The following is an 11,170-nucleotide window of genomic DNA, read 5'->3' as shown; positions in this document are numbered from 1 at the left end:
GGAAAGTTATGATACTGTCGCTATCACAGAAATGTGGTGGGATGACTCTCATGACTGGAATGCTGTAATAGATGGCTATAAGCTCTTTAGAAGAGACAGGCCTAGCAAGAGGGGTGGTGGAGTAGCAATGTATGTTAGAGAGTGCCTTGACTGTACTCAAATTGACAATGGTGAATATAATAAAGCCGAGAGCATATGGGTTAAGATCAGAGGGAAGGTCAACAGGGCAGACATCACAATGGGAGCCTGTTATAGAACACCAAAGCAGGACAAATAGTCAGATGAGATTTTCTACAAACAGCCAGCCCTTGTACTTATGAGTGACTTCAGTTTGTGAGGTGTCTGCTGGAAATACAACACAGCAGAGAGGAATCAGTCTAGGAGGTTCCTGGAGTGTGTGGAAGACAACTTCCTAACACAGCAGGTAAATGAGCCCACCAGAGGAGGTGCTCTGCTAGCTTGAAAACAAAAGGTGGAGTGGGGAGGATTTAGTGGTTGGTGGATGTCTTGGCCACAGTGACCATGAAATGATAAAGTTTTCAATAGTGGGTGATAGAATGATGGCCAGTAGCAGAACTTCCATCTTGGCAGGCAGACTTTGACCTGTTTGGGACATTGATTCGTGGAGTTCCTTGGGAGTCAGTCCTAAAGGGTAAAAGAGTTCAGGAAGGTTGAGAGGGTGTTAAAAAAGAACTATTAAACGTTCTGGAGCAGACTGTCCCTATGTGTAGGAAGTCAAATTGTCGAGGAAAAAGACCAGCCTGGTTAAATAGAGAACTTAGGCTGGAGCTTGGAAGTAAAAGAGAATCTATCATCTCTGGAAGGAGGATCAGGCAAGTTGGGAAGCCTATAAAGATGCCAAGAGGTCATGCAGGGAGAAGATTAGGAGTGCCAAAGCCCAGCTGGAACTCGATTAGCCATTAAAGTCAAAGGCAGTAAAAAGTTTTTATAAATACTTTGGGAGCAAAACAAGGGTCAGGGAGGGTGTTCATTAGCTGATAAGTGCAGAATGTAGTGTAGTGACAGGAGATGAGGATAAGGCGGAGGTACTCAGTGCCTTCTTTCCCTCTGTCTTTAATGTCAAGACCAGTTGTCCTCAGATCCTAGGTCTTAGAGTTGGAAGTTGGTAATGGGGAGATGAGTGAAGCCTCTATAATCCAAGAGATGATTAATGACTTGCTATGTCAATTGGATGCTCACAAATCCATGGGCCCTTATGAGAACCACCCCAGGGTAATGAGGGAACTGTCAAAAGAACTTGCTAAACCACTGACAATAATCTACCAGCAGTCCTGAATAACTGGAGAAGTTCCATCTGACCGGAAATTAGCAAAGGTGGCACCAATCTATAATAAGGGTTGGAAGAAGGATCTGGAGAACTACTGGCCTGTAAGCCTAACCTCAGTTCCAGGCAAGGTCATGGAGGAGATCATCCTGAGTGCCATCACATGGCACATGCAGGGCAACAAGGGATCAAGCCCAATCAGCATGGATAGATGAAAGGAAGGTTCCTGCTTGACCAACTCAATCTCCTTTGATGACAAAGTGACCCACTTTGGATGAAGGCAAGGCTGTGGGTGTGTCTGTATGGATTTCAGTAAGGCATTTGACACTGCCTCCCACAGCATACTTATAGTAAAATTAGCTGCTCATGGCTTGGATGGGTAGAGAGCTGGGCTCAGAGAGTTGTGGTGAATGGAGCTGAATCCAATTGTCAGCCAGTCACTAGTGATGTTCCCCAGGGCTCAGTATTGGGGGAAGTCCTATTTAGCATCTTTATTGATGATCTGGATGTGGGGATTGAGTGCACCCTCAGTAAATTATCAGAAGACATTACATTAGGTGGGAGTGTCAATCTGCTTGAGGGTAGGAAAGCTCTACAGAGAGACATGGACCAACTTGATCCACCAGCTCAAGAGAACTGCATGAGGTTCAATAAGGTGAAGTACTGGGTCCTGCACTTGGGACACAACAACCCCATGCAGTGCTACAGGCTGGGGGAGGAGTGGCTCGAGAGTTGTTCGTCAGAAAGAGACTTGGGGGTGCTGGTGACAGTCAGCTCGATGTGAGCCAACAGCGTGCACAGGTGGCCAAGAAGGCCAACAGCATCTTGGCCTGGATCAAGAATAATGTGGCCAGCACGACTAGAGAAGTGATCATCCCTCTGTCCTTGGCATTGGTGAGGCCACACCTTGAGTACTGTGTTCAGTTTTGGGCACTTCACTTTAAAAAGGACATTGAGGCACTGGAGCGAGTCCAGTGAAGGGCAACGAGGCTCATAAAAGGTCTAGAAAACATGCTATGAGAGTTGGGTTTGTTTAGCCTGGAGAAGAGGTGGCTCAGGGGTAACCTCATCACACTCTACAACTACCTGAAAGGGGGTTATAGAGAGGTGGGGAATGGTCTCTTCTGCCATGCCTGCAGTGCAAGGGCCAATGGTCATAAACTGGGACAGGGAAGAGTCAGATTAGATGCTAGGAAATATTTTTGCATTGGTAGGGTGTTCAGGCACTGGAATAGATTTCCCAGGGAGGTGTTGGAGTCACCATCCCTGGAAGTGTTTAAGAGGTGTCTGGATCTGACGCTGGAAGATATGGTTTAGGGGTTAGGGGTTACAGCAGAGTGGCAGGTTAATGGTTGGACTTGATGATCTTAAAGGTTTCCTTCAACCTTGACGATTCTATGATTCTACATAACAGGCTAAAAATTGCAGTATGTTCAAACTATAGCAAGTTTTCTCTGCCTACAAGCTGCCTGTAAATAGTCTTGCTGAAAATATTAACTGTTTCACATTTTCATTTTTAATTCACAGTAGTTTTGTAATCTGCAAGGGCAAATATACAATCTAATTCCTAATATATTTCAGGATATACTTGAAAAGAACAGATTATTTAATCAGCATGTTTTAGAAAACTCAATACATTCAACTAAAACTGGTTTAAATGTGAAGAATTAGCATATGAAAAAGACAATTTCTTCACAGAATGGATCAGTTCTGTAAGGGATTAATGATTAATCATGCTAGATAAACAGAATGTATTTTTGAATTATGCCACTTTAAAAAAATTGTTTTCTATTTATATCAGTTTCACAAATTCATACATAGCCTAGGGTTTGACTGTGAAATTTAAATTTACATAAGTGAGACACTGAAGATTATGTGTCAGCTTTTTTTTGACAGTAGTACAGTGTTTAAATAAGGTTCTGTGCATCTTACTGATTTTAGTCCAAAGCTAGTGAGTCCAGTCTGGCTTGCCATTCAGTTATCTTTGGGCTGAAGCTTACCTTAGGTGGCTTAAGGGAGACCCTGGTACCTGCCTTTTCCATGCATGTGAATTCTCCTCTGTATTTTCCATAATGAATTTACAATCCCATGAACATTGGTAGGACTGGCTGTGCACACACAGACTGGTGCCAATTATGTGATCAGGGAGGCTGATGCTTCAGGACACATCAGATACACAGCATGGTTCTTTTATAGCTGCTGTAGCTGAATTGCATGGGTGTGAGGATTTCTGAGCACCCAAGTTCCTGTGCTGTAAGATTCCAAAAGTCCTGGTAGATCATTGTCACTGCCTAGTGTAACAAGGTGGTAAATTATAGATAAAAGTTCTGGTTCCACCACCAAATTAGTAGAGATGAGTTACCTAACTAATAAAAATTGTTTTTCCTGGATCTGATGGCACTGAGAACAGAGAAGGAATAGAAGGTAGCTGTAAGCTGTAGTTTCTGACCAGAAGTTAAAGCATGCTGTTAAGGACCTTGTCCAAATGCCTCTTGATTAGTAACAGACTTGGGGCATCAACCACCTCATTAGGAAGCCTGTACCAGTGTTTGACGACCTGCTTAGTAAAGAAATGCTTCCTAATGTCCAGACAACCTCCCTGGCACAGCTTTGAGCTGTCACTGGACATCAGGGAGAAGAGACAAGCATCTCCCCCTTCTCTTCTCCAAACTAGACAATCCCAAAATCCTTAGCCACACCTCATAGGTCATTTCTTTCAGCCCTTTCACCAGCTTCAAAAGCCTTACTGAAATCCAGAAAAACTACATCCACCAACTTTCCTTCATCCACTGGGTGGGTGACCTTATCATAGAGGGATATCGAATTAATTAAACAGGATTTCCCTTTGTGAACTCATGTTGACAAGAGTTAACTGCACTGTAGTTAACTGGTAGGCCCTCTATAGTAGGTCACTGTTTCTACTAATACAACCAAAGGAGTAGAACGAAAATACTTTATCAAAATAATGCTTTCTGTGTCTGAAATAAATAATGACAAATGTTATTAAAAATAGCTAATTATGTTATCATCCCCATCTGTGATTGTATGCTAGTGTCATTGGCAAGAAAGTGCAGAACTTCCACTTTCCACTGCTGATAAGAGAAGCTGCCAGTTCCTGGTTGTCAAGTGGAGTCAATGAGGGGCTTGGCATACTTGCTGATGCTACTGCTTTTAGGTAGAGCTGCTGGCAAAATTGCACATCATTTTTCATTCTAAAATTAATACATCTGTGTGGATGTTGTGTGTGTGATTTAGTGTTGAGAGGGCCCAGGAGTTCATAATTAGTGAGTTTGAGCAGAAGAGCTGCAAAATTAATCTTTACAATAGCAACACCTGTTCTTTGACTCAGCTTTCAATAAATAATATCTGCATAATATTTATCACGTTCTTTGACTTCTTTGAGGTAATAGCAGCCAGGTGGAAAGCTGGTTTTTGATAGTGGGAAAACTAACAATGCAAAAAGAGAAGCTGTGTGAGTCACCTTGAGTTCTTTTAAATAAATACCTTCTGGTTAGTGCTCTACAAGAAAAAGAATGAAAAAATTAGGGGGGAACAGTTTCAAATTTATTCAGATGTAAGAGTTTAGAGAAGCTGTTTTCAAGTCAAGTGATAACTGTACAGAACTGGGTCACTTTGGCATCTCAACATCTCCTGACAAACATCATTTGCAAAACAGATACAACAGCACATATCTTGTCTTATGGAAATGAGATCTAGGTTCTCAGTTCTTGTAAATCAGATTTTACATTTTAAATCCTCCAGGCTCTCTGACAGCATTTTAAAAATTTGTCCCTACCAGCAAGATCCAATGATAACTGAAAGTCAATAATTTTTAAACCTTCATACCAATTTTGACAAAAATTGAAATCAAATAGGTACTCATATAGAAGAGTATAAGTTATTGCATCTTAAAAGATTTATGTTAAAGAAGGAAATAAAACATTTTTAAGAAGCATTGGGATTTTCTTAGCATACCCTCTCCTTTTCCTTTTTATATACTTAATTAAGAGAAAGGGGATAAGTGTATAATTATCTGCTCTTGTAATGTAAATTTTGTTATTAAAAATAGAAACTAAGGCATGTGTTTTTAAGAACTACTAAAATTTAGTAACTAAATCTTTTCTGCTTGCTGGATGTGCTCTCCTTTGATACTCTGTACACATTGAGCAAAGAGCACTGCAAATGGTTAAGGCAGTATGATCCAAAATCAAGTATTTGTGGTTATTTTTCTTTATTTTAGAGTAACTAAAAAAGTTGGTAGACAGAGCCTCATGTGTGTTCTTCCTCAGCTGTCATTCTGAAGATAGTTCCCCATTATTATCTGCAGTTGTTTGCTTGGGTGCTGATTCTCTGCAAAGAGTTTTCAGAGACTGCACAGAGATCATTCTTGGAAAAAGGAGGGATCTGGAGAAAATATTTGCCACTTCCACAATCCCTCGGTTTGATGAAAGTTCTTCAAGCTGGCAAAAATCAATTTCTTCTTTATGGAGTACATGGAAACTGTAGAGCTGCATCTACAACCACTAGAGCATTTCTTAGCCAGTATGAGAAGAAATTCAGCCTTTCAGAGGACTAGGAAGAGTCAGCTTGAATTTTCCCTTGAGAATAAGTCCTACAAAGATTTCTGGTTGGAAATTTTTAAAGCATTATTAGCTTCCAAGCACCTTTAAAAGACAAAGACAGTCTTTTGGTGTAGTTTGACCTACTGTCTGTATTCTTGGCAGGATTTGCTGCCCCAAAGCCCAGGTCTATTTCTTGGGTGCCTGACTCAAGAAGTAACCCACATAGCAGATTTCTCCAGGTCACACAGCCTTGGACATAAAGGATCCTTACCTTCAGTCAGTCCATCTAGCAGATATACATGATAGGTGAATAATGTAGACTCTTGAAAAATTCGCTACTTGGTTAATCCATATTAAATATATGGATTTTAGTCAATAGCACACTAAATTTGTGTGGCTGCTATCACTTCAGCTTACTAACAGAAGCACTGTATGCTCATTTCTGGCTTGGTTGATCTGGGACAAGGCTTGAACTCTCACCTGCTGACCTGGGGCAAGAAGTTTAAATGTTTTTCCACTGTACAGCTGCAAACTCTTTTCTAAGATTTGCAGTGAAAGATCTACTGCTGATAAATCAAAGGATTGTTGGGGAAAAGTGGGATTTCCACCCCATTCATTCATGCACTGGTTTTGAAACTGCAGTAACAGACACTCTGCATTAAAAGACATTCTGCTGATGACTTCAGCAGGTATTGAAAAAAAGCTTCATTTTCCCATTCTGCACAAACATCCACACAGCAGAAAGACCCAAAGAATGAAAGACTTTTTTTTTTTTTTGTAGAATCAAGAATTTCAGACTGTGTTCCACTAAAATTCCAAACCATACAGAATTTGTCCAGGTGTAAATTTCCTTACACTGAGGAAATTCACATGCTTAAACAGACAGTTTTTCACAATTATGAAAATAATTGTTCCTAAGATTTGGAAAGTTGCTTGATCTGAGTTAATAATATGGAGGAGTTTAGTTCTGGAATATGGGTTTGCTGGGGAAGTTTGCTTTTGCTAGGGCCAGGTGCTACTCAGTCTAAGTAACAATGACAGAATCAGGCTTAGAGCAGCAACTGTTAATTGCAAACTTTATGATATTAACACAAATGCATTCCATTTCTGTCAGTCAAATTTGGCTATTTGTATGTGTGTTCTGCTCTATTGGAGTATAGCAGTACTGGAAACCTCTCTTTCAGTGGGTATGTGTTTAGGGCAAGGCTGAATATGGTTTCTCTAGGGAGTAAGGTAGTTATGAGGCATTGCTTAAACATATTAGTTAATTATATGTCTGGTTAGTAAGAATGTAATTGTTGCAGTTGGACCTTTTTCCCAGGGAATAGTAAATTCACTATAATTATACTTTTTTTTTTTTGTCCCAGATGTGAATCTGTCCCAAAAGTGAATCTTCTGGAGAAACTGACAGTATCTTTCTTTTATTTAATATTGCAAGAGTGGTAATACAAACTAGAGTAAAAAAGTCATATCTTCCCATTCCGCATAACCCTTCCAAGGAGTGTCATAAAGCTTTTGTCTGGTTGGGATATGAGTTAGTTTGCAAATTTCTCCAGCATGCACTTACATATGTTAAAGATGATGTGTTTTCTCTTATTCTGCCTGCCAGTGGCTTGGCTAGGTATTTAGCTTGAGACAGTTCTATGTCCACTTCAGAAGTGGGATACCAGAAAGGATTATGCTCCTGTAAACAGAATTTCTCCAGGCCTGTTAGATGGTCTTGGCTGGATGTCTATTAACACCCGTAGCTGAAGCTGCACCATTTCATATAATTGCTTTTTGAGTCTGAAAATGGACAAAAGCTATTTTCTAGCATGGAAGTTTGTCCACTTGGATTGGTCAGATGACTGTTGGACAGCGAGTGGGGAGTTCAAATACAGCTAGGGAAAATTGGAACTAGACTCAAGTTTCCTATTTTTTGAATTGATGTGCTTAAATCCCTGCTGTTATCTTCTTATATTATTAAGGTTTAGTGCACATCACTTTATTTATACTGACTAATAATCAGTTTCATTTTGGAAAAGTTCATATTGGACTAAATATTTGGAGGAAGAAGGAATTTTCCATTGCAATGGGGGAAAACTTTTTCTCAAAATCTGTTTCAGTGCAGAAAGCTGTTTTCAGTACAGCTTCCAAACCTACATATATCTTTTTCTACAACTTGCATTATTATGCTAAACTTGGATTCCCAAAGATATTTAATGTAATAAAAAATGTCACTGTAATTTAAAAAATGGCATAGAGAATTATCAGGGCACACATTAGACAAATTAAAAGCTGGCTCACTGAGGAATCAAAAACTAGAATTTCTAAAGGGAAGATGTAGATGAATGGGGCTCATTAGGGTCTGATAGGTTTGGAAAATTGGTGGGAAGGACAAGTTGAAGTTATTAAGTGATATGAATCCCCTGGTATAATGGCCACATTCCAGTAAAATGCACTTTATTATAACCAGATGAAATATATTTGAACCAAATGAAATATATCTGGCACCAGAGAAACATATCTGTCTCTGCTGCAGGATAATGAGAGGCTTTGTCCTGGAAAGCAGTGACCTAATGGATTTAGGATGATCATAGAAGATCATCTCAGTGTGAGCTCTCAGCATAATGCTGCCAGAAAGAAGTGTAGACCATTTCTTGAATGCCTAAAAAGTTAAGAAGCAAAGTAATTATTCCACATCATATTAGTAAAAGACTGTGGGTTTGGTGTCTTGCCACTAAGACAGATTGGAATTAGTTAAGGGATTTCAGAGCCTGATTAAAAATGACCCAGGATTTGGGAAACCCTGTTAGGAGTTTGCCGCACACAAAGGTATTCAACCAGAAACCTCAGAGATGACATGATATCTGTAGGTAGGCATTTAAATAAAAAGATTCAACTCATCAAACTGTGATGGATGAAATTAAATGCTCTGTCCTAGCAACCAGGAGCATTAAGTGTTACAAGCAAAAGTTGAGGGAGGTAATGAACTCAAAGCCATTAACATGAGGTGACAGGGTTTTGTAAATGACAAATGATAGATAATCCAGTGGGAGGTTCTCTGGACTCTATACAGGTATTTGTGGGCTCTGTACAGGTATACAGGAGGTCAAACTAGATGATGACAGGATTTTTTTGTCTTGGTGTCTATGAATATATTTACTCATTCTCATAAAAATAGTCCGGATGTGCAATTTCAGTTGCTTTCCTGAGCACTACATGTTACGCGTTGATCAAATGTGCATGAGGTAATGATAATGATACTACATTTATGCTACAGTTTACTTACAAATCCATGAAAATATGTGTACAGGTAAACACATTATGTGATTTTTATTCTAAGGTTTATTTTAGTGATTTTAAACAGGAAAGCTCCCTCCCAGTTGTTTTTATTATCATAACTTAGTCCCTGGGGTCTAAAAATCATTTACTTAAGAAGGCAGGATGCCTCTGGGTAAAGTAATGGCAGTCCTAAGTGATCTGAAAATATACACCAGGGAAATATAAGATCTGAAAATTTGGATTAATAATGACCACACAAAAATATTAATGAAAGATGGTTAAACTTTACTGTGCTCTAGGTAGTCACAGAAATCTCTGGAATTCAGAGCACAAAATATGTCTGTGCTAATTATATCTATGTGGATATCTGGTATTAAATGGCAATATATGTGATAGTAATGATATATATATTTTGCTTTTAAAAGATTGGGGTTTTTAATTCAAAAAAGCATTTGCAGTTGAAGTTCTAAGCTTGTTTTGTAATTCCAGAGTTCTATGCCTTGTATAAACCACTCTGGATAGATATAAATGGAAATTCAACAGATAATCACCATTTCTCATCACTAAAAACTGCACTAAGCTTTATTAGATTTTTCTTTCCAAAATACGAATATATTGATTTACATACATCACAATCAAAATACTCCACTAGCAGTTTATTGAAACAACAGGCTCTGTATATGGATACAAGAACTTTGATTTGAATCACAACTTATAGTGTATGTGTTGAAACACAGGCTGTTTAATATCTGTTGTTAAAAGATCAGTCTAAAGGAAATAATAAAAATAGTAAACTAGGAAAGTAAAGCTCTTCTCTAATATTAAGGAATTTCAGAGAATAAATAAAGCTTTTACTGACTCTCCACTGACAACCAGTTAACCAGCTAGCCATTATAACAAAGAAATGTAACTTTTTATTGCGAATGCAGCCTAATTTGCTGCATGTTGATGAAGTAACTTCAATTAAGACACTTGATTTGGTTTTGATTATATTGGATTGATCCATCTCCTTTTAGACTTTGCTCTTCCAAAACATCTGTTGGGTAACAGTAACTTATATGTAGTTCTTTTTGTGAAGCCATGCAGTGAGTTAAGAACTGATCTCACTGAAAAATCTCTGAGTACAAAGAAAATTTTCACTCCAATAATTCCATCCTGTGTTGTTGCTCAGCCCTGTGGCTGCCCAACATTTGTGCTGCCTGAATCAGGAAGAGCTATGGAGAATGTCAGTCTGACAGTGGTGAGCTGAAAGTTTCAGCTGCCTTTTATCCAAAAAATGCTCATGAAGCCACACCCCTAGGGTTTTAGTAAACACAAGTGACTATAACTCTATGAAAATTGTGAGGTGCAAAGTCATTCTTTGCCATTGTATCTGGCCTTAGAGTAGCATATCTATGAGCTATTTGGCAGGGGGACTGCTGTCCAGACTTTACAATAGGAAGGAAGTGGCCATTTCATGTGTCCTTCATAGTACAGAGCTTTGGGGACCAAATCACAGTGATGTGATGGACTCATTCTTTTATATGTTTCTTGATTCCTTCATTTGCCATGATGGCTGAGTGCTTTTACTACAGGCCACGAATATCTTCCTGCAAACCTGTGTGTGCTTTTTACTCCATTTAATTTTCCTAACTATTTTCAAGAGCTGTCAAGGCTGATCATCTTTCACCAGTGCCTTGTGTTACTTTACAACAGTGAAGAAAGAGCATGAAGTAGCCCTGAAGTACTACCAAAGCACTTTGATTATGGTCTGCACCTACTTTTAACTCAATTTGTTTGAATGTAAATGACCTCATGAAGTGCAAGACCCAGGGAACAGCTGACAGCTGCAAACATCCTTTTGCATCAAATAGGGCCTTGAAAGGCTTTTGGCTCCACAACTGACTGATGCAGCAGAGAGCCCAGATTGCTGTAGAAACCAGAAAAAATGTAGAATGTTTGACTTTAATCCCAGGGTGCAAAAATGACCAGGAGGTGTTTTCTTTCTTTTGCCTTTTATTCTCCAAGTTCAAAAAAAACAAACAAACAAACAAAGCCACCAAAACCCCCCAAAATACAA

This window comes from Acanthisitta chloris, unplaced genomic scaffold (assembly GCF_000695815.1).
Source record: "Acanthisitta chloris isolate BGI_N310 unplaced genomic scaffold, ASM69581v1 scaffold4388, whole genome shotgun sequence".
Lineage (NCBI taxonomy): Eukaryota > Metazoa > Chordata > Aves > Passeriformes > Acanthisittidae > Acanthisitta > Acanthisitta chloris.
This window is presented reverse-complemented; position numbering follows the sequence as displayed.